The sequence below is a fragment of the Garra rufa genome, chromosome 21 (assembly GCF_049309525.1).
Source record: "Garra rufa chromosome 21, GarRuf1.0, whole genome shotgun sequence".
NCBI lineage: Eukaryota > Metazoa > Chordata > Actinopteri > Cypriniformes > Cyprinidae > Garra > Garra rufa.
In genome coordinates this window covers 3244590-3258217 of record NC_133381.1, presented here as the reverse complement: position 1 = coordinate 3258217, position 13628 = coordinate 3244590, and the positions used below count along the sequence as shown (strand labels likewise).

The window sequence follows — 13628 nt, the reverse complement described above, 5'->3', positions numbered from 1 at the left end:
GCTTCACTTCATGTTCCAGAAATATGTAAACTGATAGATTCGTTCCCAGTAGCTTCTCTCTGTAACATCTGCTGGTGTCCATGTGGGATTGAACATGTCAGGATGTGATATCTGACACACTTAATCAATATCTGACACATTATTGCTTTACATGAGTATACTGTGTTTGCAGATAAAGTACTGAAGTTAAAGATATATTATATATCATATAGCTGTGCATATAAACTACATTTTGAGACTATGTAAACAACAATAAACAATTTTTTTATTATAAATATTGTCATAATAGTAATGTTATTAATAATAATTAAAATGTTTGTATTACTATTAAATATTGTTTATTATCTTGGAATAAAAATCATACATACAGCACTATGAAATTGTGCTGTAAGTTTGATTCCAGCATGTAATCTTTACTGTTAATAGTGTTCATCGTCTGTTTGATTGTCATTTACAGATTTTACCAGACGTCTATGCCATTTGTACATCAACTTGACAAACAGTAGTCACCACTAGTAAGCTACTAAATATATTGTAGAAACCTCATTTTTCTCTTCAGCTGCTTTGCAACGATTTGCACCGTGAAAAGCGCTAAACAAATAAACTTAAATTGAATTATTATTGTCATTACATAATAAAAAGTATAAACACAAATAATAATTAATATTATTTTTTATATTGTGGTGGTAGTGGACTAGTAGTAAAGTAGTAGTAGTAGTAGTTGAGTAGTTGTAAAGTAGTAAAGCACTAGTAGAGTAGTAGTAAAGCACGAGTAGTAGTAGTGAAGTAGTAGTTGAGTAGTTGTAAAGTAGTAGTAGTAGTAAAGCACTAGTAGAGTAGTAGTAAAGCACGAGTAGTAGTAGTGAAGTAGTAGTTGAGTAGTTGTAAAGTAGTAAAGCACTAGTAGAGTAGTAGTAAAGCACTAGTAGAGTAGTAGTAGTAGTAGTAGTAGTAGTAGTAGTGAAGTAGTAGTAAAGTAGTAGTAAAGTAGGAGTAGAGTAGTTGTAAAGTGGAAGTTGAGTAGTAGTAGTAGTAGTGAAGTAGTAGTAAAGTAGTAGTAGTAGTAGTAGTAGTAAAGTAGGAGTAGAGTAGTTGTAAAGTGGAAGTTGAGTAGCAGTAATGTAGTAGCGGAGTATTAGTAAAAGCAGAGTAGTAGCAGTAAAGTAGTAGTTGAGTAGTTGTAAAGTAGTAAAGCACTAGTAGAGTAGTAGTAAAGCACGAGTAGTAGTAGTGAAGTAGTAGTAGAGTAGTTGTAAAGTAGTAGTAGTAGTAGAGTAATGGTAAAGTAGTAGCAGAGTAGTAGTAGTAAAGTAGCAGTAGTATTAGATTATAAGTAGTAGAGTAGAAGAGTAGTAGTGGAGTAGTACAGTACTAGTAGTGTAGTAGTAGTAGTAGAGTTGTTGTAAAGTAGTAGTAAAGCACTAGTAGAGTAGTAGTAGTAGTAGTAGTAGTAGTAAAGTAGGAGTAGAGTAGTAGTAGTAAAGCAGTAGTAGAGTAGTAGTGTAGTAGTAGTAGTAGTAGTAGTAGTGTAGTAGTAGTAAAGTAGGAGAAGAGTAGTTGTAAAGTGGAAGTTGAGTAGTAGTAGTAGTGAAGAAGTAGTAAAGTAGGAGTAGAGTAGTTGTAAAGTGGAAGTTGAGTAGTAGTAGCAGTGAAGTAGTAGTAAAGTAGTAGTAGCAGTAGTAAAGTAGGAGTAGAGTAGTTGTAAAGTGGAAGTTGAGTAGCAGTAATGTAGTAGCGGAGTATTAGTAAAAGCAGAGTAGTAGTAGTAGTAGTAGTAGTAGAGTAGTTGTAAAGTAGTAGTAGAGTAGTAGTAGTAGTAGTAGTAGTAGTAGTAGAGTAATGGTAAAGTAATAGCAGAGTAGTAGTAGTAAAGTAGCAGTAGTATTAGATTATAAGTAGTAGAGTAGAAGAGTAGTAGTGGAGTAGTACAGTACTAGTAGTGTAGTAGTAATAAAGTAGTAGAGTAGTTGTAGAGTAGTAGTAAAGCACTAGTAGAGTAGTAGTAGTAGTAGTAGTAGTAGTAGTAGTAGTAGTAGTAGTAGTAGTAGTAGTAAAGTAGGAGTAGAGTAGTTGTAAAGTGGAAGTTGAGTAGCAGTAATGTAGTAGCGGAGTATTAGTAAAAGCAGAGTAGTAGTAGTAGAGTAGTTGTAAAGTAGTAGTAGTAGTAGTAGTAGTAGTAGTAGTAGTAGTAGAGTAATGGTAAAGTAATAGCAGAGTAGTAGTAGTAAAGTAGCAGTAGTATTAGATTATAAGTAGTAGAGTAGAAGAGTAGTAGTGGAGTAGTACAGTACTAGTAGTGTAGTAGTAATAAAGTAGTAGAGTAGTTGTAGAGTAGTAGTAAAGCACTAGTAGAGTAGTAGAGTAGTAGTAGTAGTAGTAGTAGTAGTAGTAGTAAAGTAGTAGTAGTATTAGATTATTATTAGTAGAGTAGAAGAGTAGTAGTAGTAGAGTATTAGTAGTAGAGTAGTAGTATTAGATTAGTAGTAGAAGAGTAGTAGTAGTAGAAGATTATCAGTAGTAAATTAGTAGTAGTAGAGTAGTAGTAGTAAAGTAGTAGTAGTAGTAGAAGAGTAGTAGAGTATTAGTAGTTAAGTAGTAGTAGAGTAGTAATATATATATATTAAATAGTAATAATTAATGTAATATTATTAAGAATAATAACAATATCAACAATAAAATAATAATAAATGTTATTTTTATTATTATTATTATTATTAGTAGTAGTAGTGGTGGTAGTAGTGCATGCTGTTTATAATATAAATATGTAATATAAATAAATGTGTATAATACCACCATCCAATTTCAGTCATATGACTAAATAATTGCATTTGCATTTTTTGGGCCAAATCATGCCCTAATCTATTTACTCCGTTTCATTTCTCTACCATCGAGCCGTGTTCACACTGCAGCTAAATACAGTTGTCACTCCTCTTCTAAATGCTCAAACCTCCAAGACGTGAGTCACATACATCAGCGGTCATAGTGGGCTGACCAACACCCGATGCATTGTTCATTGGGTCGCTTCTGCAAATATATATATCACAAAAACCATTGCATAATCAGTCTTCCCAGTACATTTGCTCATAAATCATGGCGTCCTCTCTCGCTGATCTACTCGTGCACTTTGAGATAAAAGTGCAAACTCAGGGAGTCTGAGAAAGGTCTGTTTTTCTTTGCTGTCAAACGCGTCGGTGTTCCTGCCAGACACAACATGAAGCAGATGGATGGGCTATTTTGGGGAGTTTGCCTTTTTCAGCCATATCTATAGAGCTTGACTGAATGCCACATTCTTCCCCAGAATAAAAACTGGCTCGCGGCTCGTGTTTTGCTCTTGGCAGCCCGAGGTTTGTTGGCTTTCCTCAGACGGAGGGGTTTCTGGGAAGGCCGGTGTGATCTTATGTGCTGGATGGGCAGTTGACCTGTGATGTTTGCGGTGAGAACCGTGATTTTTAGATGATTTGGTGCTCTGAGGGAGGCATATTTTCATCCGTGCATTTAGCATACTATTTTGATGTGTTTTATTTTTCCTACTGCAATAGTGATGTTCTTGCTCAATATTTTAGTTGTTTTCCAATATAAATATCTAAACCTTCCTAAATCAAGATGCACAATGAGATCAAGTTTATGTTCAGATTTATTTTTTTTATTTTTTTTAAGTAAACTCACTTCATTGTGATTATTTTTATTTTTTTTTTTTGAAAACAAGACCCTTTAAACTGAGAATATATTGATTGTTTTTGCAAAAGTGATATTAAAGTTTCAGGATTTCTTAATATTTCTGGTCTTGTATTCCAGTACAATATTGTACATTATAGCAATATTGTGTATACACAATAATTAGGGTGTTCATTATACTGTAAAAAGAAGCATTTAAACATGTTTTGTTAATGATTTAATGTTTGAAAGGGAAAATTATAACATAATTATTAGTATTGCAGTTTTACTATTATGTTGCAAAATCAAACTCATTAATTATTAATAATTTTTTTACAGCACAATATTATATTATGTGACATACTATCATCTTCATTTTTTAAATATACTTTTAATTAATTAATAATGATAATTGTTATAATTGTATTCTTTTTTTAAGGTATTAAGATTATTATTATAATTAACAATAAAGGCATGAATATTAACAATAATAAATATTTAATAATTATTATTAGTAGTGTGTTTACTAATAGATGTTTATATTATTTATTGTTTATATTATATATTATATTATTATTATTATATTATTAGTCAATTATATATATACTTAAATTTTTATTATTATTAAATAATTATATTATTAATAATAATAATAATAATAATAATAATAATAATAATAAATTCTTAATTTCTTAATATTTCTGGTCTTTTTTTTTCTAGTACAATACAGTATATTATAGTAATATTGTGTATATATATATATATATATATATATATATATATATATATATATATATACAATAATTAGGGTACGTTTATGGGAGAAGCAAAATGACAAAAGATGAATTGATAAAAATGAAGTGATTTAATGCTTAGAACAAGAACATATATCAAAAAAATCATCTTATTTGTTTTGTATATGTTTTTTAAGGCCCCACTTGTTCTTGTTTTAAGCATAAACTCATTCATTTTCATCAATTTTATGACTTATATTTTTACTTTATTCTAAAGCAAATGATAATAAACCATAAATGCTGAGTTTTCTGAGAATACACGATTCTCTCTCTGCAAAAGTGACATTTTTCGTTGCATTTTGGCTCGTTTTCTAGCATAAATATATAAACATTCATCAATCAAGGTATGTTTTCTTGAGATGCACAATGACGTAATATAAGAAAATAAATGGAGTTCATGGTCTAAACAAGATCTGACAATTTGGTCAGAAAACATTTTTTTCGAGACTCCATTTGCAGATAATTGTTCTTGTTGTCGGCATAAACTCACTACATTTTGATCAATTTATCTTATCTTGCCATATTATTTGAAGTAAATAAAAACAAGACTTAAATATTGAGTTTTCAGAGAATACACAGACTCTCTCTCTCTGCAAAAGTAAAATTTTGCATTGCAAAACATGATTTTCCTATTATTGATTTATTTATTTTTGGTCTTGTTTTGCAGCACAAGTATCTAAACATTCTTCAATGGAGATGCATTTACTGGAGATGCACAATGACAGAAAATAAGAAATAAATTGATTAAAATAAAGTGCGTTTATGCTTCAAACAAGAGCACACATGTGTCCATTTGGTTAGAAAAATAAACTTGTTTTCCTTTTGAATAAACTGTATTTTTCAGACCCCATTTGCAGATATTTGTTCTTGTTTGAAGCATAAACTCGCTTCATTTTGATCATTTTTTAGAAAATAAAATAAGACTAAAGTACTGAGTTTTCTGAGCGTGTACCGATTCTCTCTCTGTAAAAGTGACGCAATGTGACTTTCTTATTATTTAGTTTTGTTTTGCATTAAAAATATATAAACATCCATAAATAAAGATAAGTTTTTTGAGATGCACAATGACATAAAAAGAGAAATTGATCAAAATGAAGTGAATTCATGCTTAAAACAAGAGCAAATGTCTGACAATTAGGTCAGGAAAATAATTTAGTTTTCCTTTTGTATGAAGTTGAATTTTCTAAACATATCTGCGGATATGTGTTCGTTTTTCAAAACATTTTGAAGTTCCATATCAGACTCCATATCTTTTGTCATTTTTATTCTAAAAATGTAAAACTAAATGAAAACAAGACAAAATATAGAAGTTTCTAAAAATACTCCAAAAACCCTCATTCTTTCTATGCAAAAGTGATTTTTTGGTCTTGTTTTCCAGTGCAACAATATAAACATTAATAAATTAAGATGCATTTACTTGTGATGCAAAATGACAGAAAATAAGAAGAAGAATTGATCGAAATAAAGTGAGTTGGTCAGAAAAAAATCCTTTTGTATTAAATTAATGTTTTTCTGACTCCAATAAAATTTTTGTTAATAATAATAGTAATTATTATTATTATTGAACCTTTTTCTAAATGTAAAGGATAATACAGGTATTTTATTGATATTTATTTTCATATTTTCCAAAATTGAAATGGTCATTGCCACAAAAATGCCAAAAACAACTACATTTCTAATGAAAATGGAAAAGATAAAAAAAAAATATATTTTTAATTATTTCTTTATTTAATTAAAGTTTTGGTAATTTTTTTTGTAATTTTTATAGTTTTTATTTGAGTGTCTTTATTCATTTCATATTCTAATTTGAGTTATTTTAGTACTTCAAGTTGAAAATAAAATAAGCTTATTCCTTTTTTTTTTCAGTTCATGTTTATTTCAAGTAATGACAGTGTTTTTTTTATGGTTTTAGTTTTAGTTTTGCTTAACGATAATAACCCTGATGTGACATTTCATCACTTCGCTCTGCGGCCAAGCAGCTCAAGATCTTAGAAACGCTGGTTAAAGTTTACAGAAAGAAAAACATGCATCAAAAGCGAACGAGAACTGGCTGTACTTTCCAAATATGACTTATACTCGCTCTCAAGTTAGTGAATAATGCATCTAGACCATAAAAAGCTCAATCAATCAATGCAAAAGGAGAACAAGAAGAAAAATAAACCTTGGAAGGGTTTGAAAAGCGTGGAGAAAGTCAGGCAACACAGGAATATTTCTCCGCTCACGTCAGACGGTAGACAGGGGAGATCCTCGTTATTTTATTATTGACATTAAAACAATGGACACGGTCCAGCAAGTCATAAGCAGCAACTCCTATTACCGAGCTTTACTCGGCTGCTCAGAAGCAGAACGCACGCGATGGGCTGTTCATCATCAAAACCAGAAACGCAACGCACTGCAACATGAAGCAAAGCTCTGCCACGCAAACACGCCAAACTACGCTCACCTCTAGCACATCTCTCAGAAAACTACTTTGTTTTGACAGATCCCGTAAATGCATCTCGATTTAACCATGTTTACATGTTTGTTCTGCACAAAAAATCACGTGCAGCACAACATTTCCTCAGTGCTTCTCAGAAACCCTCAGTCCTGTTTTCATTTACTTAAGAAACTAAATTACATAAGATAGAACAAAAAATCTAAATTGTGAGTTTGAGATTAAAACTGCTAATGGAGTCTTGGTTTTCTCACCATAGTGGTAATGACAGTTTCCTTTTTGGAAAATATGAAAATGAATATCAATAAAATACCCGTATTATCACTTACATTTAACAAATTCAATACAGTTTTGTTCATATAAAAATAACATTTTTATATTATTATCCTTTAAAATGAATCACATTTTTGAGGGCCTAAACATGCCCGAAAACTCATGAAACTTTGCACACACATCATGGCGAACATTTACATCTGATATGAGTTTCAGGTGTGGCAAAATGGCTCGATAGCACCACCTTTACACGTTCAGCGGTGTGCGCTTTCAGCTTCGTTTCATGTACATGCACAAAAATCGGTACACACATGTAACACACCAATACCTACAAAAAAGCCTCTTGGAGCTAAATCCAAAACCCAACATGATGTCGGTTATTTTTAATTTTCTCAGCAAAATTTGTGTCATTTTCGTCATTTTCAGGCCTCGTACTTGAACGAACTCCTCCTAGAGATTTATTCAGATCAACACCAAATTTGGTCTGTCTAATCTAAAGGCCTTTGTGGCATTAAATTGCGAAGATCTAGAGTTTTTGTCAGAGGGCGTGTCTGTGGCGGCCTGACAAAGTTTGGTGTTTCGCCATGGAAATAAAAGTTGTTGTAACTCAGCCATAAAATTAAACTTCACATGTTGGATAAGAGTCCTGGCCTGAACACATCTGAAGGCCAATATTCTCTCATAATTATAGCGCCACCTCTTGGCAACAGGAAATGACTTGTGACAAACTCCTCCTAGAGATTTAATGATATCAACATTATATTTGGTCAGTCTGATCTAAAGGCCTTTGTGATGTTAAATTGTGAAGATCTTGAGTTTTCGTTAAAGGGCGTGTCCGTGGAGGCCTGACAAAGTTTGATGTTTCGCCATGGACATAGAAGTTGTTATAACTCAGCCATAAAATGTCCGATCTGCTTCAAACTTCACAGGTTTGGTAAGAGTCCTGGCCTGAACACATCTGAAGGCCAATATTCAGATATTATCATAGCGCCACCTGTTGGCAGCAGGATATATCATATCTTACACTAACTCAAATGTACTAGGGTCAATCTGCCCCAAACTTCATATGTTTGATCAAAGTGCTGGCCTGAACACATCTACATGCCAATAATCAGTTATAGGCATAGCGCCACCAGCTGGCAGCAGGAAGTTTGGCACATATAAATGACTTTGACATATTTTTCCTATATTTACTGCATTGAAAGCATACTGCCCACCGTTTGCTGTTTTCCTAAAGCCATCGGTCAGCGGTGAGCCCGGGTGCGAGGGCCCTTTCATCGCTGCTTGCAGCTTTAATTTTAGTTTATTATTGGTGTATATAATAATAATAATAATAATAATGTTTAAATAACACATAATAAATAACTTATTTTTCTTAAATCAAATAAATAAAATGCTTTTATTACATTCCAATTTTGTAATATGTGACCCTGGACCACAAAACCAGTCTTAAGTCGCTGGGGTATATTTGTAGCAATAGCCAAAAATACATTGCATGGGTCAAAATTTTTGATTTTTCTTTTATGCCAAAAATCATTAAGAAATTAAGTAAAGTTCATGTTCCATGAAGATTTTTTGTAAAATTCCTACTGTAAACATATCAAAATGTAATTTTTGATTTGTAATATGCATTGTTAAATACCTAATTTGGACAACTTTAAAGGTGATTTTCTCAGTCTTTTTGATTTTTTTGCATCCTCAGATTTCTGATTTCAAATAGATGTATCTCGGCCAAATATTGTCCTATCCTAACAAACCATACATCAATAGAAAGCTTTTTTATTGAGCTTTCATATGATGTATACATCTCAGTTTTGTCAAATTTAACCTTATGACTGGTTTTGTGGTCCAGGGTCACATATTTAATTTTTGATAAAATGTTATATTATTCTGTGTTTTTGTCATTTTAAATACCTTAAATATTTTTAATTTCATTTTATTGATATATTTTCTATTGTCGTGTGAAGTAAAATAACAGTAAATAAAATTAATTAATAAATAACAAAACAAACATTTAATAATAATAATAATAATTATGTTTATTATAAATGTAAATAACTTATTTTTCTTAAATAAAATAAATAAAATGCTTTTATTGCATTCTAGTTTTTAGTTTGTTTAGATTTTTTTGTAATATTTTTAATTTTTATTTTACATATATATTATTCTTAATTGCTGTTACAGAGAGATTGTAAATAGTGTAATTAATTTTTTCCCTAATTGCTATAACCCTTATTGATTTATTAGTTCTATATATAGAGAGAGAGAAAGAGAGAAAGATATATTATTAATTATTGGCGTATATAATAATAATAATAATAATAATGTTTAAATAACATATAATAAATGTAAATAATAAATAACTTATTTTTTCTTAAATGAAATAAATAAAATGCTTTTATTACATTTTAGGTTTTTTTGTAATATTTTTTTGTGTGTTTTTGTAATTATAAATACGTTAAATATTTTTTATTTAATTTTATTTATTTATAAGTTTTCTATTTTCATGTGAAATAAAATGTGAAATAGTAAATAAAATGTATTCCTATATTTTTTTAATCTTTTCAATTTCCATTTGAATTTTAGTTAAATGGCTGGATGCTGATTGGCCAGTACAGACGTTATCACACATGCTTTAGATCACATAGTGTGGATCATATTCCCCATTATTCCCAGCAGTACTATGTTGTCAGTATCTGTGATGTGCGTGTCTGTTGTCTGTCTGATGGCCTCCTGCGGTTCTGGACGCGGCGTGAGGCTTGTTTGTTCAGCAGGTAGTGTTTAAACCCTCGTGCACATGTGGAAGTATCACGTTCCCTCACTTCTCCATCTGTCAGGAGAACAGCGCGTGCGTTTGGCTGCAGAAACAGCATCAGATCGGTCGTGTAGCAGCTCCAGTTGTGTGTCTGAGATCATGTGCTCATATAAGTGCTCTCCTCTCTCATGGGTGGAAAGAACATTCAGTTCAGCTGCTGAAAATGCAGTCATTTGTGTTAATCAGCTGTTTTAAAGCTGTTTGGCTCGTTAGACCTGCAGTAATACACTGATGTATTGCTTATGCACTGTTGCACAAAAGAATGGGATCAGTAGGATTTTTAAAATATGTTTCTTATGCTCATCAAGACTGCATTTATTTGGTCTAAAATTCAGAAAAATACATAAAATTGTGAAATATTATTTAAATTCAAAATAACTTGTTTCTGTGAGGATATATTTTAAAATGTAATTTATTTCTGTGATGCAAAGCTGAATTTTCAGCATCATTCTAAAACACTGATTTATTACTTTATTATCAATGTTTGAAACAGTAGTGCTGCTTAATATTTTATTGCAACCTGTGATTCTTTTTTCAAGATTCTTTGATCAATAAAAGGTTAAAAATAACAGCATTTATTTAAAATAGAAAGGTTTTGTAATAATATACACTTCTGTTCAAAAGTTTGGGATTAGTAAGATTTTTAATGGTTTAAAAGATGTTTCTTATGCTTATCAAGGTTGTGTTTATTTGATCAAAAATTCAGAAAAATACATAAAATTGTGAAATATTATTTAAATTCAAAATAACTTGTTTCTGTGAGGATATATTTTAAAATGTAATTTATTCTTGTGATGCAAATCTGAATTTTCAGCAATTCAGTCTTCAGTGTCACATGATCCTTCAGAAATCTTTCTAATATGCTGATTTATTATCAACGTTGGAAACTTTTATTTAGAATAGAAAGGTTTTCTAACAATATACATTACTGTTCAAAAGTTTGGGGTCAGTAAGTGTTTATTCTTTCTTTTTTTGAAAGAAGTTAATACTTTAATTCACTAAGGATGTGTTAAATTGATAAAAAGTGATGGCAAATACTTCTATCATTAGAAAAGATTTCGATTTTGAATAAATGCTGTTCTTTTTAACCTTTTATTTATCAAGAATCCTGAAAAAAGAATCACAGGTTCCAAAAAAATTAAGCAACACAGCTGTTTCCAACATTGATAATAAAAGTAATAAATCAGTATATTAGAATGATTTCTGAAGGATCATGTGACACTGAAAACTGAAATAATGGCAGATAAAAATTCAGCTTTGCATCACAGAAATAAATTCTATTTTATAGTATATTAATATAGAAAACCACTATTTTAAATAGCAATAATATTTTATAACATTACAGTTTCTTTCTGTATTTTTAATCAAATAAACTTAGCCTTGATGAGCAGAAAAAAAATTAAAAATCTAATTTCAAACTTTTGATTTAAAAATTTTTTTTTAATATTTTTTATTTTTTTATTTATTTTTTTCTAATATCTATTATATTAGTAATAATGTTTAAATTACATAATAAATATAAATAATAACACAATTATTACATTCTACAAAGGAATACATTTTTATTATTTTTAAATAGCAGGCTTGATTTAATGTTTTGTTGCAATATATTTAGGCAATCAATTGCCTATTTGTGTTTATTATCATTGCATATTAATAATAAAACATATTTTTAATATGCATATTCACATAGACGTAACATGCACATGTACATATATAAATACAAACATTTTCATTAAAACATGATTTTATTAAGGTATCGTTTCCATCCACAGGTGTTGACATGTAAACTAAAATGAATAGTTGATCTGTCTGATCGGTCACTGCATTGCCCTTATAGAAATATACAGCAGTGCAAACATGATATAAGTGTTCATTTAGTCTGTAAACGCAATTTTCTGAAGCTCAGAAAGCAGATAAGGAAATCACAGTTTGAAAAGCTGCTCAATGTTTAACCAAACTCCAGCAATCATTGACTGAGATATTTGTGAAATATCTGATGGTGGACAGTCAGACTGTTATACAACGTTATATAACAGACTTCATCAGAAGGGGGTATTTCTTCAAAAAGGGTGTGGGGTTTGGACAGCACCACACTGGTCTGAAACGCACTGCATTTCCAGGAAGAAACGTCTGGTTGAGCAATGTGTGGACTTTTGTTATTATTGTCCAGAGTTCAGATGTTTGATCAGAAACACAGCAGAGCTTCCTGCAGCGAGTCGCAGGCCCTTTCCAGTCAGGGCTGGGCAATATATCTTTTGTAAACGGTATGGAATGAGGATGCTTATATTGATGTCAGTTAGTTTAATATGAGTGCATCTGTAGAATAGCAGAGGACAAAGCTGCTGGGTGAAAATATCATCATCTAATCTGTCCTAAATATGCAATATGCTTATATTAAGGGCTTTAAAATAACTTTAAATGTTAGAAAAGTCCATTTTGCTACCAGAAGTGCTTCTACTAAAATTCATCAAATTCAGTGAATGATAGCAAACAGACGACATGCAATAATTCTGATTAAAACATGTTTTGCTAAAATGCATGCTCTGATTCTCTGCTAAAATACGTAAACTTCAGTCAGCAAACAGACAGAGCGCAGTAATTCTTATTTAAATATATGTTTTGGTGAAATACTTGTAGTTAGGCCATTTTAAACCTACAAGTAAGTGTGTTTTTATGATACTGTAAATTGACATGTAAATAATATTGTCAAAGTATAATGCAGTTAGTCTGGGAATTAATCTGATTTAAAGAGCATCATAATTTGTTTTATTATTTATTAATGTTATTGATTTTTATTATTATTCTTAAAGACAGTCAGTAATCAGTTATTGAGTTGATTGCCACACAAAAATGGGGGGAAAAAACAGCAACAAAATGTGAACTAAAATTCAAATGGAAATGGAAAACATGAAAATAAAAATGTATAAAAAAATATCTATATTATCACTTACATTTAGGAAAAATAAAAATTTGATTAATATTGTTAAAAAAATATTTTAAAATAAAATAAAAATTATTTTTTCCATTTTCATTTTAATTTGAGTTACTTTTAGTAATTTTATTATGTTTGTCATGTTTAAAATTAAAACTACATATTAAATAGTTTTAATTTAATTTATTTGTATATTTAATTATTTAATATTATTGTTTATTTTTATTATTATTTCATTATTATTTTTACATTTTACAATGTTAAAATGTAATATGATTTTTTTGCACATAATAAATAGCATAGTATAGCATAGGAATGGGAAATGAATATGGCATTTGAATATTTGAGCTAATAAAAAAGGAATATTTTAATAAGTTTAATGAGAAGGACATTATTAAAAAAAAAACATTTAGTCAATTTTTGAGCAAGCTTGTCAGACTATAATCATGTTACATCCTGTTTTTGTTTTCATTTGAAACATTAAGCAATGTGTGTAAACAAAAAAATATTGTTTCATTAGACAATATTGAGCAGGATGTAAAAAACATTTGTTAAAATAAATAAAAAAATAAAAAACATCTGAATAGGAAAATGTAGAAAAAACTCAGATATGTTTCGCAGTTCTGCCCAAAAATACTGACTTCTTTGGCCATATCACCCAACTCTATTTCCAGTTTGTCCAAAATGGGGTAAAACAGAGCAAAATGACTAAAATGTGAACTA

General features: G+C 30.0%; 1 protein-coding gene across 1 annotated transcript in view; it reads left to right on the top strand.

Annotated features, from left to right (window-relative positions):
• The window catches only part of LOC141295765 (dnaJ homolog subfamily C member 17-like), an 88855-nt gene that overhangs the window by 46364 nt on the left and 28863 nt on the right, over positions 1–13628 (top strand). The window lies entirely within an intron of this gene.